The 20,023-nt window shown below is 38.9% G+C and overlaps 1 protein-coding gene and 1 pseudogene across 1 annotated transcript in view; both read left to right on the top strand.

The window, feature by feature from the left end:
• The window catches only part of COMMD1 (copper metabolism (Murr1) domain containing 1), a 78,517-nt gene that overhangs the window by 31,511 nt on the left and 26,983 nt on the right, over positions 1–20,023 (top strand). The gene's annotated exons all lie outside the window — the stretch shown is intronic.
• On the top strand, positions 9,717–15,502 carry LOC106724468 (annotated as a pseudogene).

Raw genomic sequence — 20,023 nt, 5'->3', positions numbered from 1 at the left:
CACATGGGGGAGCTCTGCTCAGCCACAAGCCAGGCTGATGGCTGCCAGTACAGCGGTGGTGGTGGGAGCCTCTCCTGCCTCCTCAGCAGCGCTAAGGATGTCTGACTGCAGCTTAGGTCTGCTCCCTGTTGGCAAATGGACATTCCCTGAGGGCTGCCGGGCTGCCAGAGGGATGTCTGATTGCCATCTTAGGCCCAGTCCCCTGGGGAGCAGGCCTAAGCCAGCAAGTGGTCACCCCCGAGGGGTCCCAGACTGCGAGAGGGCACAGGCTGGGCTGAGGGACCCTCTACCCCCTAGTGCACAAATTTTTGTGCACCGGGCCTCTAGTCTATATATATAAAAGGCTGATATGCAAAGTGTCTCCTCAGGAGTTCAACCGTGAGACTGGGAGTTCGATTGCTCACTATGATGTGTGCTGACCACCAGGGGGTGGTGTGGAACATGGTGGGCGATCAGCAGCGGCAGTGGGGTGCTGAGGGAGCAAGGGAAGGAGGAGGCGGGGAGGTGGTGGGGAGGGGCAACTGTGCAGTGGCGATGCACGGGCGGTAAGGGAAGGAGGTGGGGGGAGGCGGGGAGGTAGGGAACCTGATTGCTGGCCAGACCTAGGGACCCTACCCGTGCATAAATTTTGTGTACTGGGCCTCTAGTCTGACAAATAATTTACCTGCCTATCAAGTATTAAATGTAAGATATGCCAGAAGGGTAGTATTTCCTATCTTCTTGAAGTTAACAAAATTAAATACCTGAAAAGAAATGTTCTTTTTTCCTTTGTTAAAACTCTTTCTACTGAACAAAAATTCTAAGAACTAAGAATTCCATAGGAATTAGGAACTTAACTGTTAAGGTATTTTATAGCACAGTAACATATTTTATTGACCAACTAGTCCTCTTGGGAAAAATTTTTAAATTCCATAATAAGCCTTAGCTGGTTTTGCTCAGTGGATAGAGCGTCGGCCTGCGGACTGAAGGATTTCAGGTTCTATTCCGGTCAAGGGCACATGCCCGGGTTGCAGGCTCGTTCCCCACTAGGGGGCGTGCAGGAGGCAGCCAATCAATATTCTCTCTCATCATGAATGTTTCTATCTCTCTCCCCCTCTTGCTACCTTCCTAAAATTAATAAAAATATATTTAAAAAAGAACTCCATAATAAGTATAACAATATCTATTTATTGAGTGCTGCTTATGTGTCAGTTCTTAAATGTTGTAAGGTACATAAATGAGGAGAAAGTTTCAGAGATGTTAAACAATGTACTCAAGGTCACACAACTCAAGTATGGAGGGTTAGAGAGTCGAGCACAATTCTACCTGGTTGTAAAACTCATTTTCTTTTTCCTAACCATGTTCTCTCAGTCAAGATTCATTAATGAAACATATCTTTTACTTTTCAGAATAGTTTCCCTTTATAATTATGTCAAGTGCATCCTACTTTGCTTTTATTTTTCACGGTGAAATTAGACATAATATACCTAAAAATTAAAATTCAAAAGACTAAGTTAGGATATTTCAGGAAGAAAGTTAAGGTTGGAATCTTTGGAATTATATCTCACCAGCATTGATTTGCTTTGCTGAGGGCTTTAATATACCCTTGTCAACTTGCTTTTTATTTGTGCCCTATTCTTTTTTTTTTTTAATATATTTTATTGATTTTTCACAGAGAGGAAGGGAGAGAGATAGAGAGTTAGAAACATCGATGAGAGAGAAACATCGACCAGCTGCCTCCTGCACATCTCCTACTGGGGATATGCCCGCAACCAAGGTACATGCCCTTGACCGGAATCGAACCTGGGACCTTTCAGTCCGCAGGCCGACGCTCTATCCACTGAGCCAAACCGGTTTCGGCCCTATTCTTTAGTATAGGATTTTTTCCCCTTAACCATTGATCACCCTTTTCCTCTTCACACTGCTGTGCATAACCTAAGAGATTATGAGGATCTTTTTGGTCCGCACCACCAGAAACATTGTTCTTCCTCCAGATATCCATGACAAATATTAGTTAGTAGGTGCCATCATCTAACATATGATGTGCTTCAGCCTGAAACTTTTTTTTATTCATTGCTTTTGTTTATTTTAAATGAATTATTTTACTCTCTAGATCAAAATTTTTGGATCCATGATTTTTTTAAATTAAAAATAATTCTAGTTTTCTTTGATAAATTACATTTGTAAAGTTGGTTTGTGTTTTCTTCTGCCTGTTTCATTAATAAAAGAAGTTGAATAATAACTGTTTTATGTATTTTATATGCTGGTGCTGAGGTAATGGTGCCACTGCGTAAAAACAACCCTTTAATGAATGAGATATCAAACCAGTTAATATTTTTACCTCTCAGGTTATTTATGAGAAATTGAAATACCTTGTTTTATTATTAAGGCCAAACAATGCTCCAAACATGTTTTTTCTGTGAAGATTTAGACACTTGAGAAGATTGTTTAACTATCCACTAAGGAACTTTGGATTAAGGAACACTGAGTGTACAGTATTTCACCCACTAAACATACACTGTTTTACTCAAAGAAGCTAAGCCCTATCATCATCTTAAGATCTGCCTTTGGAAATACCAGCTAAGCCGGTGATACTGGGTATAGCTTTATGCAAAGGGAATAGCTTGTATCTTGGCTAGTTGGAGATTAAAAAAGAGTAGCAGTTTCTGTTCACTAAAGATGCCTCTGCTTAATAGGGGGAAGGAACATGTTCTTATTCTGGGGTAGCTACAATCTACAGTGGAAGAAGGGACAGTGGCTGGGGTTCTATTTAAATGCTCAGACTCCAATTAACTGTCTTATTTCATATTTCTTAGCTGCTCTCTATTTTTTTTTAAACCAAATCTCTTTGGAATAATTTTTTAATCTCAGAAGGAGAGGTTTTTAGATTTTTGTTGTTGTTTAGTAGTATCCAGTATGTAGATAGTATGTCCCTGTTTGTTCCTGACCTCTAAATTTGAGTTAACTTGAATTTTACTTCTGGAAGTTAGGTCCAACGAAGTCTACCTATCACATGATTGGAAATAGTGGCAGAATAGACTTTTCTGGAGTGTTCTCTGTCCTGGTCATATACAAGTTATTCAGTTTATCTTATGGTCTGAAATACAAGGAACCTGAAACAAAGATGGTAAACTGGTGTAAGAGAGAAGGTGGAGTACTATGTGATTCTTCATATGAATAGCAAGGAAGAAGCTTAAGTACTTAACCTTGAGAAACGTAACCTAATGATTTCTTTTCATCCTTTTTCTCAAATGTCCCTTAATTCTGGAGATTTTCCCCTTGACTTCCCTTTTATACTTCCCCTCTTATCCTACCTTCCATATATGTTTCTCCCTTTCCCTTTTTATAAAGCCACCCTATTTGGCATTGCTTGTCTGTTATCTATGGGTCTGTTTCACCAGACTTTAAGGGCCATGAAACTAGGAATTAGGCTATTCTTTTTAAAAAATATATATATATTTTATTGATTTTTTACAGAGAGGAAGAGAGAGGGATAGAGAGTTAGAAACATTGATGAGAGAGAAACATCTATCAGCTGCCTCTTACACACCTCCTACTGGGGATGTGCCCGCAACCAAGGTACATGCCCTTGGCCGGAATCGAACCTGGGACCTTTCAGTCTGCAGGCTGACGCTCCATCTACTGAGCCAAACCAGTTAGGGCTATGCTTTTCTTATTCATTGTTGAATCACAGGTCCTTATGACAGTATCAGGTATAGTGATACCAAATATAAACTTATTATATTAATGAGCAAATGAATGGTCAGCTGTTATGAGAGGCGATTCTCTCATCAAAAAGGAGGTTAATTTTTAAAAGGCTTTCCCACTTTTTACTTTTGTAATTTCACTTTTCGGATATAAAAGTGATAAAACTAATGTTGGAGAAAATTTGAAAGCAGAAAAAAGGGAACTCTCTAGTACTAATCTCTACCACCCCAATGAAGTTGCTAATACTTGGTATATTTCCTTTCAGTTTTCTATGGGCCTTTAAAAATAAATCCTTAAACATAATGTATGCATTATACAATTCTGTATCTGCATTTGTTGAAAAATAGGAATAAAACATATCCCTTTATTTTTTTTTCTCACTTTTGTTCTCTCTACTGCATTTTGTTGTTCAGCTTTGAATAGTTCAGTTCTGGGGAAGAATGTATCACTTAGGAAGAGTCTTGCTGAGAGGGATAAAGGATCACGTGCTTTGTTGTGGAGACTTCATTTTGTAAGCTGACTTATTGTCATGTGGCAGTTAAAAAATGAAGCTGAGAAAAATCAAATTAGATTTTCTTTTTCCTTGGAGATACATAACCGATATTCTGGAACTTGATCTCATCAAGGAATTTCATTGCTATTTGAAATTGAGCTTTCGTTTTTCTTAAGGAAATAGGGGATTAAATGTGGGATTAAAGTACAAATACACCTTGATTACTCAATTACTTAAAATCTGTGGGTGAGTTGAATATTTGTGACAGTGACTCATTTTCCATTTGCTTATATTATTGGTTCAGAAATCCCCTCTAATGAGATTGTAAAGAAATTTACAGGTTGTTAGAAAAAAATTATCCTTTGCTCTATGCTTTTGATGTAGCTTATTTATTTTATTGCTACTCACTTTAGATAGGCTAAGTATATTTCCTAATATACTTCTAGATTAACAAGCAATTAGTTTATACTCTGGAGTTTTTGATTATTGCAAAAGTCCATTTAACTTAAACCACCAGAGGTCTCTGAAGTTTCAGTGAATCATATATACTTCTCTAATCTCAACTAATAATGTGTAGGAAGCATCTATTTTTTTAAATGGTTGAGTCATTTTATAGAGTTTTAAGAAATTTTATTGCTGTGCTGAAAAGTGTAACATTTCATATTATGTCTTCTTTTCTTTTTTTAAATATATATTTTTTATTGTTGATAGTATTACAGATATTTTCCATTTCCTCTCTCCTGCTTATCCCCCCCTCATATTGTGTCTTCTTAATGGACAGTCTTAGTGATTTATAACAAACTTTCTTCTCATCTTTGGTGTTTGTCTTCTATAACATTGATATCATTCAAACCTCTGGATATTTTCTTTAAATTGACAAATTTCTGAGTAATACAAGGTATCCCATTGGTTTAGTCTTGTTATGCTGTTGAGAGTGATTGTTCTGCAGATTTTCTTAGATGTGATTGTTTAAGAAATAGATTTTTAAGTCTCCTATGGTTTATCAGAATTGGAATTGATTGAGAGCCACACTGCAAAAAGTCCAAAGATTTCTTTTTTTTTAAAAATTGTTTTCAGGGAGGAAGGGAGAGAGAGATAGAAACATCAAGATGAGAGAGAATCATTGATTGGCTGCCTCCTGCATGCCCGCACTAGGGATCGAGCCCTCAACCCAAGCATGTGCCCTGACTGGGAATCGAACTGTGATCTCCTGGTTCAAAGGTTGATTCTCAACCACTGAGTCACACTGGCTGGGCAGTCCAAAGGTTTTTAAAGTCACATGTTCAGTAAAGCATATTAATGGTTAGTAAACTTGTGTACTTTGTCAAGTCATCAACGTGATTAGGCTTCATAGCAGCTATCAATCAGCATTCTGTGAATATGACTAAGACTTAGTTCATTCACTCAGCTGAGTTCACTCTTTATTTATTTTTTAAAATACGCTTTTATTGATTTTAGAGAGAGGGGAAGGGAAGGGAGAGAGCGATAGAAACATTGATTGGCTGCCTCCTGCACGCAACCACTGGGGATAGCGCCCACAATGGGGCCATGTTCCCTGGCTAGTAATTGAATCAGTGATCTCCTGGGTCGATGCTCAACCACTGACCAACACCAGGTTTGCTGAGTTCACTTTTTAAAAGACTCTTATTATGCTATAGAAACGACTCATAGACTGCCTCATTATATTTCCTTCCTCAGAGGATGTATCATCCCCTCTCAGTCTGCTTTACTGGCATGACTGCAGCTCATTCAGAAGGAATCTTTTTACCATCCTATTTTTATTTACTTATTTTATTAGTTGGGATTAAGTTCAGCTGCCAATCACAGAGATTCAAATTAACAAAGGCTTTACAAAGATAGAAGTTTATTTCTCTTTTATGTGAAACTTGAGAGATAGGCTGTGTTCCACACAGCTGTCAGAATCCGAGACTTTTCCATCAGATCATTCCATTGTCCCTTGGATGTGATCCTTGTCCTCATGGCCCAAGAGGCCATTATATCTATACGTCAGGCAACAGGAAAGGGTCAAAGAAGAAAGGAGCAAAAGATACATATCTCTTGTCCTTTACGGAAGATTCTTTGAAGCTGCCACATCAATTTTTCCACTTGTTCCCCATTGATTAGAACTTAGACACATGGCCATACTTAGCTACTAAGGGAGGGAGGAACATGTTCTTATTCTGGGTAGCTACAATCTACTATGGAAGAAGGGACAATGTGTAAGAGGAACAGATGGGAATCTGTCACACCATGATTTCTGTTTCTTACAGTCATTGAGTGGAATAAATTTTAACAGTTTTATCCCAATTTTAGCATAGTGTCTTTAGGATATTATTGATAAGAACTTTGATGAGGGTAGACTAAGATTAGGGGAAACAAAGAGAACTGACATGATCTGTGTGTCAGCATATTCGCATAGCTCTTCTCTTTTTTGAATTTCCATGTATCAGTTTGGAGTTTATTTTCTCACTAGTTACTATAGTTTCTTTTATCATTTGGGTCAAAGGGACAGCTGACTGGAGGTCATGTTTATGGAAGATCCTTCCAGGCTTCAAAAAAAGTCCGGGCATCAGAAACCTAGACTGATGAAAAAGTGTAATTTGTATTACCTTTTATAAGTCTGATGCCTAACTCACCACTTTAGAAAGGTGTGTGCTTCTTAATGCATCAGAGTATTGAAATAGGAGTCACAAAATAATGAGAGGAAGATGAGTGTGGGAGCAGTTACAGGAAAAAAATGATACAAACTTTGTTAAATAGAAAAGTTTTCCTAGGAATGTAGGGCATTTAGGACAGGATACTACCCATAGAAACAGAACATGAAACCTTGAGAAGTTGGGATCCCTGGAAAAGAAATGAACACTAAGACCAGCTATGGGATTAACAGGGTTTTGTATAATGAAAAGAAATGGGATGACACTTCCACCTTGCTTTTCCAGTGGATGGAGAAATAATATTCTCAACTCTTCATGATCCAAATGTGTTTTTGAGGCTAATGAATCAAATCTAAGGTTGGAATTTTGGGGGGGAAAAAAGAAAAAAGAATAGAGAGGACAAGTTCCTTCTTTTCAGTTGTCTAAATGAGCTCAGTGAGTTCCTGTGGCATTGACTGACTTTAGCACTTGAATTTCAGGGATGACTGCACTGGTTGGCTTGACCATAATGCAGTCTAACAGGACATCTGGAAACATTTGACCCAATTCCAAGGAACAGTGGGCATGTCCATGGATATCACATTGATGTCATTCATGCCTTTTATCTCAGAGATTTTTGTGAATGAGGTATTATGGTTGACACATTTTTTATGTACATAGAGTGTGTGTGTATGTATGTGTATATATACATGCGTATATATGTGTATGTATATATATATATATATATAGTCACCTAGGGTTTAGTCAGGGTTCTCCAGAGAAACAGAACAAACAGGTTAACATATAGATAAGATGAGAATTATTGTAGGAATTGGTTCGTATAGTTATGGAGGCCTAGAAATCCATCAGGAAAGCCAGTGTTAGAATTCAGTGCTAGTTAGAAGACCTGGGAACCAGGGGAGCCAATAGTATAATTCTCAGTCTGAGGCCAAAGACTTAAGAACCAAGAGCTCCCATGTCTGAGCGTTAAGATGGATGTCCCACCCAGCTCAAGGAAGGAGAGAGAGAGAATTCACTCTTCCTCCTTCTTTTTGTATTATTTGGGCCCTCAATGGATTTGATGATGCCTGCTCACATTGTTGAAAGCACATCTTCTTTACTTAGTTAGCTAATTCAAATGCTAATCTTTCCAAAAACACCCTCACAGACACACCCCAAAATAATAGTTTACCATCTGTCTGGGCATCCCTTAGCCCAGTCAAGTTGACACACAAAATAAATCATCGCAGTGACTTTTTTCTTCCTGTGCTTTATAAATTTTAATTGAGATCTCACATGATCTTTGTTATCTTCTCTCATGGAAAGTAGATTTTTGGCTGTTCATCCTTTTGCTGAGGAGAAAGAGCTCTGAAGTTTGCAACTTTTTCCAGGAATCTCAGTTCCCTCCCTGCCTTGTATGGAGCTAAGACTTTTCTTCTGTATTGTGTGATTATTAAATGCCGAGGCTGACCAGCAGACCCTGAGCGACAGATGAATAGATTACTCCAACATAACATTTGCTGTGAAAGAGAGGGCTAAGGGACTGCCTGTCTAAAGGAACCAGACAACCTCGATTGCCTGCCTCATTAGGCTTTTATTGTAGCAGCAGTAGGGTAAGTAATATTAGAAGGACACATGTATTTGCTGTGTCCTTTAAGCAAGGACACCCAAAGATTAACCATAAGGATTCCAGTAAACACTCGGGGTTCTGCACGTGCACAGGCTTGTGTGGAAAGGTCAAGGGATAACTAGGGGCACCATCTTTGGCACTCCCCTAAGTTGGAATTCTGATAAACAGGGTGGGCGGCCTTCCGCACACTTCTCTTTTCTCGGAAAGTTTGTCCTCCTTACAAACTTTCCAACCAAGTCTCGTGTGCTCCCCAACAGTTAAAACTCACTGATTTTCAACTCTCTTTGATTTTTTAACCCCCTTGCTTTTTTGTGAACTTAGCTATTTATTTAGAAGGTTATGTTTTATTTATCCAACATTTCTAAATATCTTTTAAGGGAGATTTTTATGTCTCTTAAGGCCACCATGTCCTCAGAAGCTCAAGTTTCCAGTTACTTTAATTCATACAGTATTATTAAAGTTATTTTGTACTGGATGGAGAAAAAAATATATAATTCAAAAGGAAAACAGCCTTATATCAATATTTTTCATTGTAAAAATATATGCTGTTTTATATGGTAAATGGTGATGATGCTTGAAATACTATCAGTAGGATACAGAGGTTCAAAATATATGAATCAAAACTAATTACAACTACAGACCACCATGACACAAAAATTACAATAGTGATATTTTGTATGTACTAACTTTAAAGGGAACCTAGAATTTAATTGTTATTTTCATTTCAAATGCTCTTTCAAGAATTATATCATTTTAGATGATGTGACATGATACTTATTATACTTGTTAATTTGTGTTTAATAAAAGTCCTTTGAGTAAAAATTTTGATAGATTATAGCTCAAGGCAAAAATTAACCTAGATCGTGGTCGGCAAACCGCGGCTCACGAGCCACATGCGGCTCTTTGGCTCCTTTAGTGTGGCTCTTCCACAAAATACCACGTGGGGGCACGCATGTACAGTGCGATTGAAACTTCGTGGCCCATGCGCATAAGTTGGTATTTTGTAGAAGAGCCGGTATTTTGTGGAAGAGCCACACTGAAGGGGCCAAAGAGCTGCATGTGGCTTGTGAGCCATGGTTTGCCGAGCCGCAGTTTGCCGACCACTGACCTAGATGTTTCTGTATAATTCAGAAAAGGAGGAACCATTTAACTGGAAAACTCTGTGATTATTTGAATTCTCTTATGCAATTTGATTATTAAATTAGAATAAGGAAAGTTGTGAAAGAAAATGAAACTAAAAGAGAGAAATAAGAATGGGAAGTAGTTAGTCACCATGAAGGAGGATGTGACAAACCCATTGGGTTGGTGCAGTGGTTGTGTCTTTCCATTTACCACTCTAGAAGTGCATCTGAATTAACAGTGCTATTTCCCTGTCAATTTGGCTGGTTATTGGCAGTAAAACTGACATTACTTGGACTTAATTAGAATTGGTTAAGGATTCTTGTCCCCATTTTTTTTTAAAAAAAGATAAATTTGGAGAGGGGAGAACTAGAATCTGATTTCACGATTATTTCCTGAAATGACCAACAGAAAAGAAACTCCTCACCTCATCTTTTTTTCTTTTCTTTACTAGTGTGCCTTTACTCTTACAATGATATTTGTTTAGCATTTCAGTATTTATACTATAGATTAAGGGAGGAGAAGAGAGCAAAACATATGCATGAAAGTGATTATTAAAATGCCTAAATTCCCAGGGGACACAGGGGAAATTTTGACTACAGCTGCTTCATTCCTATAATGGCTGATCAGGGATGCAAATCATGACCAAATTTATACAAATTTGATGGGCTGTTTGCTATTGCTAAAGTCCTAGGTTCAAGTTTTAATATTCAGATGCGGAGAAAAGGATGGAAACTGGTGTTCATGAGTAATTAATATTAGACTCCTAAATGAAAAATTAGAAAAAATATATTATTTGTGTAACTCAGTCCAGGTGTTTTTATATGTTTTCTCACTTGACCTTCAATACTCCCACATGGTAGGTATCTTTATCCCCAAGACACATGGAGGTATATAACTTCAGTTCATTGACGATGATACTTGTACTAGAATTAATTTCCATTGATTCTTGTTCCATTTTCTATATAGGATGCTGATTACTGGCTCAATTCCCAATTAATAAAGAAACATACTGATCACAGTGTAGCCACCAAATCAAAGTAATTTGATTTATGGTCCCAATTAAATGAGAAAGGATAAACACATAGGTCAATGCAATAGAATACAGAGTCCAGAAATAGAGTTACATATACATGGTCATTTGATTTCAACAAAGATGCAAAGGTGATTCAATGGAGGAAGGGTAGTCTTTTCACGAAATGGGAGCAAAGAAACATTTGTAATTAAAAGTGACTCCTAGAAGTTACTGCAAAGATAACAGTTACCTCTAAGGGGGAAGATTAGAGAATGCAATTGGGAAGGGGGATACAGGAGCTTCAAAAATAGTGTTTAATTCTTCAGCTGGGTGATTGGGCACTGAGTATTTTTATTCTTTTTTTAAAATACATTTTTATTAATTTCAGAAAGAAAGGGAGAGGAAGAGAGAGATAGAAACATCAATGATGAGAGAGAATCATTGATCGGCTGCCTCCTGCATGCCCCCTACTGGGAGTCAGGCCCGCATCCCGGGACTGTACCCTTGACTGGAATCAAACCCAGGACCCTTCAGTCCGCAGGCTGATGCTCTATCCACTGAGCCAAATCAGTTAGGGCAGATATTTTATTTTAAAGACACTCTCAAATATGTTTATTTAGTCTTTGCATCCTGAGAGACAGATATAATCATTTCTACTTTTTACGTAGGAAAAAGCTGAGATTCAGGAAAATAAAACAAGTTACTAAAGGTCAAGAAGTGAACACTCTTTTCAGTAATAAACATCCATACTCTTTCTTTTTTAAAATATATATTTTATTGATTTTTTTATAGAGAGGAAGGGAGAGGGATAGAGAGTTAGAAACATCGATGAGAGAGAAACATTGATCAGCTGCCTCCTGCACACCTCCTACTGGGGATGTGCCCGCAAGCAAGGTATATGCCCTTGACCGGAATAGAACCTGGGACCTTTCAGTCTGCAGGCCGACGCTCTATCCACTGAGCCAAACCCGTTAGGGCCATCCATACTCTTTCCACAAATTCTTTCCATATCTCTTGGAGTTCTAATTTAGCACAAACTAATCCCACATCCCAATGGAAGAAAAGGGTTCAGAAAGAGGTCTTTGAAATATGTTTTAAAAAACTAAACTTAGCTTTAGCCAGTGTGGCTCAGTTGGTTGGGCATGGTCCCATGCACCAAAAGGTTGCTGGTTTGATTCCCAGAAAGGGCATATGCCCAGAAAGGGCATATGCTCAATCCTCGATAAGGGGGCATGTAGGAGGCAGCTGGTCAACATTCCACTCTCACATTGATGTTTCTATTTCTGTCTCTTTCTCCTTTCCTTTCTCTCTAAAAATCAATAAAAATATTTAAACACACACACACACAAATACAAGCCCAGCCAGTGTGCCTCAGTGGTTGAGCATTGACCTATGAACCACGAGGTCATAGTTTGATTCCCGGTCAGGGCACATGCCCCGGTTTTGGGCTCAATTCCTAGGGTGGGGTGTGCAGGAGGCAGCCAGTGATCAATGATTCTCATCATTGATATTTCTATCTCTTCCTCTCCCTCTTCCTTTCTCTCTGAAGGCAATAAAAATCTTTTAAAAACACACAAAAAAACTAAAAACTAAATATAGTGAGGAAAATATCCTGTTTTGGATACTTGATCATTAATTATTCTGGAGACGGACTTAGAAATGAAGAGAATTTTTCCTCTTTCACATTCAACCACAAATAGAGTCTTTTGCACTCTTAAGGATTAAGTGTCTGAGCTCATTATCCTGAATAAATGAAGGTCAATAAATATCTCCTGCATAAGAATTTGTCATACCTTTTAAAGATTTCAAGTGTTGAATGGTCATCTTTAAAACTAAGTGTTCAGTGCCATGGGCTTGCACTGAGGGATCATGGCAGACTGGTTACTCATTTTATCTCTGCTCTGCTTTTCGGTTTATTTATGAGCTTCTCTGAAGGACTTCATTTTTACTTGTTCACCATCTTCCATTTGGGGTGGATCTGAATCACTTCCTTTTATTTTCTTGGAAACTGTCACATGCAGGCTGATAGATAGAGCCAGTAGCTGCGGGTTTTGTCCCTGGGCTCATGATTAGAAACCATGGAAGCAATGCACTGGTTGTTTTCTATCAACACTGTACCTCTCACTGCAGCCTCCTCTTCCGCCGCCATCTCAAGAGCCATTGGTTGGCTGTGCAGCTCCAGGGCTGGCAGCATGGAGAGGCCCGGATCTGCCCACTGCCATCCCAGTTATTGACCCAGGAGCGAGGGTGGAGGTTGGGACTCTGCCTGGTGCCACAGCAGCCAGCACCTACCTACTTGACACCTGCGGGGGACTACAGAGTATGCAGACTGGGGTTCACCTGCCGGTGGGTCTGACAAAGGGCAGATATTTTATATTCTGACTTTGTTTTTTACTTTTTCTGGTGTTGACATCAAGTTTTAACATGATTTTAAACCTATGTGTTTTAGTACTTTGTACAAGGACAGAGGCAGATAAGGAGATGTGCAGGTTTTCAGTGAGACTGCCAAAATAATTTAATAATCAGATAGTAAGTGATAATGAAAGGAGAACCCTCATTGATTAAGGCCAGGCAGTTTATTTGACTTCTGCACTCTTAAGGATTAAGAGGAAATAATTAGAGCTCGGGGAGTGGAGGGAGTAGAAACTTCGGTGGGAGGCCTGTCACAGAAGGGGAAGTAGGTTGGTGGGAGTGGAGGGAAGGGCAAGTATTTAAAATTGAATGAAAATAAGTAGTAATAATACATATTGCTGGCGCCTGAAGGAAAAACCCTCACTGGTTATATTTCTTTCAGACTTGTTACAAGAAGTTTTCAAGGGAGAATAAATGTTAGTTTTTTAGTTTGCTTTAAGAAATGGATAACTTCCAGTTTGACTTTGTCTTCTCATTGTCACCTGCTTTGCTAACATTATCACTTGTGGCTGAAATACAGGCTGTTGAGTTTAGCCAAATGGTTGGCTCTTAATTATGCCTGAGAATAGAATTCTCCCTGGCACCAGCAATTTAGGTTTGTCAAAATGTGTTAATAGTGTTAAATATTACACTTAAAGGATGTGCTCTTGTTTTACTGCAATATTTAATGCTGATGCTAACCATCAAGAGTTAGTACAGCCCTAGCTGGTTTGGCTCAGTGGGTGGAGTGTCAGCCTGTGGACTGAAGGGTCCCAGGTTTGATTCCGGTCAAGGGCACATGCCCAGGTTGTGGACTTGATCCCTGGTGGGGGACGTGCGGAGGGGCAGCCGATTGGTGGTTCTCTCTATCGCTGAGGTTTCTATCTCTCTCTCCCTCTCCCTTCCTCTCTGCAATCAATAAAAATATATTAAAAAAGAAAAAAGAGCTGAGAAGCCTGACACTAAGGAGAAGAAAGCTGAAGCCAAGAAGGCTGATGTGACCTGGAAAGTATTATGCTAAGTGAAAAAAGCCAATCAGTGAAAGACAAGTACTAAAAGTGGAATCGAATGAACAAAATAAACTAACAAAGTGGAATCAGACTCATGGATACAGAGAACAGGCTGATAGCTGTCAGAGGGGCAGAGGTTGGGGGCTGGTGAGAAGGGTAAAGGGATTAAGCAAAGAAAAACAAAAAAAGAAGGACTCATGGACACAGACAACAATATGGTGATTGCCAGAGGAAGAGGGTAAAGGGAGGATAAGTGGTGATGGAAGGAGACTTGACTTGGGGTGGTAAACGCACAATACACTATGCAGATGATGTATTGTAGACTTGTATACCTGAAACCTGTATAATTTTATTAATCAATGTCACCCCAATAAATTTAAATTTTTAAAAAGGAAGGCTGATGCTGGTGGCTAGATTAAGAAAGATAACCTCAAGAGCAACATGCCTAAGGAGGGGAAGTCCCACTGCAGCCAAAACCCTGTCCTGGTCAGAGGAATTGGCAGGTATTCCTGATTGGCTATGTACTCCTGAAAGGCCATGTACGAGAGGAAGTATTGAGCAGCTAAATCCAGTACTGAAAGGAAAAAGGAAAAGGTTCTTGCTACTGTCATAGAACCAGAATGGTGGTATCTAAGTGGTAAAATTTTGCAAAATGTCTAGATATTATCTTACTGAAGCTGTTGAGCCATGGCAAGAAACCCTTTAGTCAGCATGTGAGAAAACTGTGGGCTAGCATTACTTCTTTGACTCTTCTGATCATCCTCACTGGGCACCACAGAGGCAAGGGGGTGATTTTCCTGAAGCAGCTCAGCAGTGCTTGCTACTTGTGACTGGGCCCCTGTCCCTCAATCGAATTCCTCATTGCCACCTCCACCAAAATTGATACCAGTGGTGTGAAAATCCTTAAACATCTCACTGATGCTTACTTCAAGAAGAACAAGCCAGTTTCTGCCCAGGTAGCTCAGTTGGTTAGAGTGTCATCCTGATACACCAAGATTGTGGGTTTGATTTCCATTCAAGGCACATACAAGAATCAACCAATGGCCCGGCTGGTGTGGCTCAGTGGTTGAGTGTCAACCCAGGAACCAAGAGGTCGCTGGTTCAATTCCTGGTCAAGGCACATGCCTGACTTGTGGACTTATTCCCCAGGCATATACGTAAAGGAGGCAGCCGATTGATGATTTCCTCTCTCATCGATGTTTCTTTCTCTCTATCCTTCTCCCTTCCTCTCTCTCTAAAAAAATAATAAATAAATAAATATTAAAAAGAAAAGAATCAACCAACGAATGCATAGATAAATGAAACAACAAATCGATGTTTCGCTATCTCCCCCTCCCTCTCTCTAAATTAAAAAGAAGAAGCTGTGTATGTACAAGCCCAGACACCAGGAGGGTGAGATCTCTGACACAGAAAGTAAAATACAAGATTACAGTGCGGTACAAGGTTGATCAGAAAGCTGCAGACTTGAAAATTCTGCCAAAAATCAAAGCTGTTCCTCAGTTCCAGGGCTCTACTGGGCTCTAAACTTTGCCTTTCTAGCTTTTCATACTCTGCTCTGTGTTGCTCTTGCAAATGGGATTTATTCCTATAAACTGGTGTTCTAAATTTCTTATAAAGAACCTAATTAAATACCTGGTCTGTTAAAATTATTTTTTAAAATATTCAATTTTATGACATTTCAAAAAGGCTTATTTGACCTTTTTTGTAGTTAGGTAAAAATATGCCACCATTAGTTGTTTTCTAAATGGTTTTCTATTCTTTAGTTGGTAACCATTATTTTTATACACATTTTATCTTATTCGTATTCTTTTAAATGGTCTACATAGGCTCTGTAGTTGTAACTGGCCTACATCTAGATTAGACAAGCCAGGATTTATATCTAAAGTATTTTATCTTAAATTTTGTAGTCTCTTCCAATCACAAACTTAGGTAAACCTGAGGTAGGAAAAATGACATCAGAATAATTCCATTTATCATTGATAATTAAGGCCTTTTGTCTATATGGTTCAGAGAGCTACAAGAACATTATCTCATAATTCTCAAATGACTATGAAGTGAGCAGGCAAGTATGATTATCCTAATTTATAAATGTAGTTTGTGGTCTTTAAAAGGTTAGAGAGCTGCTTCACATAAATTAAAAGCAAAAGTAGAGATGAATTTTAAAAACTGGTTTTTAATCTTTCTAGATCACTGTAAGTCCACAATTGCTCTTTTTAGAACTGTAAGGATTATTATAATGTAGTTTGACATTTTTTCTAGTTCAAAGATAAAAACATGAAATGGTAATTTCAGTCTGTTCTGATTATTGCATTTTATGCTGAACTAAAAATTTCTGATGGGTGCTTAATAATTAATGATAATGGTCCCTCTTATAAAAAATATTTACAAGTTTACAGAGAACAGTGTACACTATTTTTATTATTTATCACCTAAATGTCCTTAGTGTGCATAACATTTTGTTATTAAAGGTTCACCAGGCCCTAGCTGGTTTGGCTCAGTGGATAGAGTGTTGGCCATGTCTGAAGGGTCCTGGGTTTGATTCCAGTCAAGGGCACGTACGTTGGTTGCAGGCTTGATCACTGGTCCTGGTCAGGGCATGTGGAAGGCAAACAATCGATGTGTCTCTCTCACATCAATGTCTCTCTCTCTTTCTCTCTCTCTCTCTCTCTCTCCCCCTCCCTACCACTTCTGATGGGTGCTTAATAATTAATGATAATGGTCCCTCTTATAAAAAATATTTACAAGTTTACAGAGAACAGTGTACACTATTTTTATTATTTATCACCTAAATGTCCTTAGTGTGCATAACATTTTGTTATTAAAGGTTCACCAGGCCCTAGCTGGTTTGGCTCAGTGGATAGAGTGTTGGCCATGTCTGAAGGGTCCTGGGTTTGATTCCAGTCAAGGGCACGTACGTTGGTTGCAGGCTTGATCACTGGTCCTGGTCAGGGCATGTGGAAGGCAAACAATCGATGTGTCTCTCTCACATCAATGTCTCTCTCTCTTTCTCTCTCTCTCTCTCTCTCTCCCCCCCTCCCTACCACTCTCTCTAAAAATTAATGGAAAAATATCCTCGGATGATGATTAACAACAACAACAAAAAAAGGTTCACCAGGACTACACAGTATAGCTAGCATTCAAAGATAATTTAGGTTCATATTAATTTTGTTAATTTTTGAATAGAGACATAACTATACATGAATGTGTTATTCTTACTTCAATCATATTTCTTCTTCTCATTTCCTGTTTCAGTTAATGGCATCTTATAACCCAGACTGGAAATATCAGTGATTGTCATTATTTTTCTCTCCCTTACCTCTAATCCATTTGGTTGCCTACGCCTGTATGTCTACAGTATTTTATGTGCCCATTCATTCATTCATTCATTCATTAATTCATTTCCATGGCCATTGCCCTAAATCAGGTCTATTCTACTGGGCTCTAAACTTTGCCTTTCTAGTTTTTCATACTGCTTCCTGAAATACACACTTGACCATTGATCTCCTCTCAAATGACTTCCATTACCGAAAGTCCTAATGCCTTATTATAAAATATCACCTTGACTGTATTTCATCCTAACTCTCCTTCCATTAGACTAGACTAGATTGTTATACAATCTCTGTACTACTTTTGTACTTTTGCTGTTCTCTCTACTGTGAAATATCCCTTCCTCTATTTCTTCCTGTAAAAATTCTTGAACAGATACCATTTCCTTCATGAATCTCTTTAATTCCTCCCGTCGGACTTAAAATCTCCCTTGTGTATACATTCACAATACCAGGATTAAACTGTTTTGATTCCTCTTTGACATTTTTCTTTTGAATTGTCATTTATTGTGTATATACATCTCTTCTGTACTACCATGAGCTTGTTGTGGGTTGAGACTGTATATAGAGCACAGTCATATCTTAATAACTTTGCATTAACTTTTACTTTGCTTTCAACTTTTACTTGAATTCTATAATTCATTGAGCAGATCAATTGAGCAATTTTAAGAATTGATTCATCTTCATACTAACCCTAAATAATGACTAGAAAGAATAATTTTGTTTCATAGATGGTAACAGCTCAGGAAAAACTTGCTATGTTCATGTTTTCTGAGATCAACAATGTAGGTAGAAATGGAATATTTATTGTCCACAATAAATCATTCTTAAATAATACAAATTTTAAAGTTGTATATATTCCACCTGTATTCTTTTTTTATGAAGTTGTTGTGGGACATTAATACAGGCTTACAGGATTCAAAACATCCCTTAGTTTGTTCCATTCTATGTCCTTCCTACCAGCCACTCATTCATCATTTAGAAGTACCTGCTATGTTCCAGGTACAATTTTAGGTACTAGAGATACAACTATAAACAAATATAGTCTGTCTTCTAGGTTCAGGAAACAGTCATATAAAGAAGGCAAATATATACAATATAGTAGTAGAATGAGAGTTGTACAAAATGCGAAGAAAACACAAAATATCTATTTCTATATAATTGTTAGAATCTGGGTGAAATTACTTGCTTTGAGTTTAAATTTCTATTTAAATTCTTGTCTGTTATCTTCCTTGCCTATGGTAATTTGGTTTAGGGGTTTGTATTTTGGGTTTTAGATTACACAGTGATTTATAAATATTAAACCTAAATAGAATTTATTAAACTTAAATAGAATTTTTTGGAGTAAATGTGTTATTCATGCTAAATAATATATAAGTTCTTAGAAAAAATCATATGAACATCAAATATTTTAAATTTTAATACATTTTCAGCATTAGAGGATTATATTTAAAAGACAATGAAGGAAACCAAGATGGCGGCATAGGTAAACACCTGAAATTGCTGCCTCGCACAACCACTTCAAAAATACAACTTCATCCAGAACCACAGGAAGGTTGGCTGAGTGGAAATTCTACAACTAGAAGGAAGAGAAAAGCACACTGAGACTCAGAGGAGGTGCAGAAGTAAAGTGCAGAGGTACGGAGGCGCACGTGGAAAGGGCTGGCAACTGAGGATGCGGTTGTCTTTTTCAATCGGGAGGGAGGCACAAGCTCCTGACTGCTCTGAACTCCAGTTCCAGGCGAGTCTCTGGGGACCCAGAATCATACCGGGAGAATGTGGACTGTCGGGCAGCAGGCGGAACTCGAGGGCGGCTTTCTCTCAGAGGTGCTTGCAGTGATTACCGAGGGACACTGAGACCCGGGGCCTCTTAGGGCAGGGCTGAGGATCAGCCATTGCTGTTTGCTCCACCCTGTTGATTCCCTGAGACCCCGCCCCACCCAAGCTGTGCGCAGAGGCTTTTGCATATGAATGGCCTGGCCCTTTGCAATCTAAAATTACCTAACAAACTGCAGCTGGGTCAGAGAGATCCAGAATATCCAAAAGAAGGCGCAACGCCCCACAGCAACTTGCATTGCTTCACAGCTGGGCCTCATCTGGGCACCTCCAAATCCCAAACAAAGAAGAGGAATCTGCAGATCTCTCCATAGCTCCTGCTGGGTAGCCTCAGGTAGAGGCTAAATTAGCACCTCCTTAGAGATTCAAGTGCCAGTATACCCAGTGGTCAGAGTGCGACCATCCAGATTACAACTCCTCAGATCCATAAGGGACACACTCAGGGGGCAGACTCAGTGAGCACCAAAGCCCCACTGAAGCAAGTCTTGCCCCAGAAGGGTGTCTCCAGCACAGAAGTTCTCCCACCATAGACACAGCTGATTCTCACAGCCAATTGGCCTGGAGGTCAATTCCTCCCAGTGATACCAACTACAATCAAGGCTTAACTACAACAAGACTGTGCACAAAGCCCACAAAGGGGTGCAACAAGAGTGTCCAACTCAGGTAATTGGGGAGGCTGAGCCACTGGGCCCTATAGGACACCTAGCACAGAAAGCCACTCTATCAACACAGGGAAGCAGCCAAAATGCGGAGACAAAGAAACAGGTCACAAATGACAGAAATGGAGGAAAGCAAACTACTGGATATAGAGTTCAAAACCACACTTATAAGGTTTTTCAAGAATTTTCTAGAAACCGCCAATAAATTTAGTGAGACCCTCGAT

This window comes from Myotis brandtii, unplaced genomic scaffold (genome assembly GCF_000412655.1).
Source record: "Myotis brandtii unplaced genomic scaffold, ASM41265v1 scaffold84, whole genome shotgun sequence".
NCBI classification, from domain to species: Eukaryota; Metazoa; Chordata; class Mammalia; order Chiroptera; family Vespertilionidae; genus Myotis; species Myotis brandtii.
Note: the sequence above shows the minus strand (reverse complement) of the source record. Positions and strands in the feature narration are given on the sequence as shown.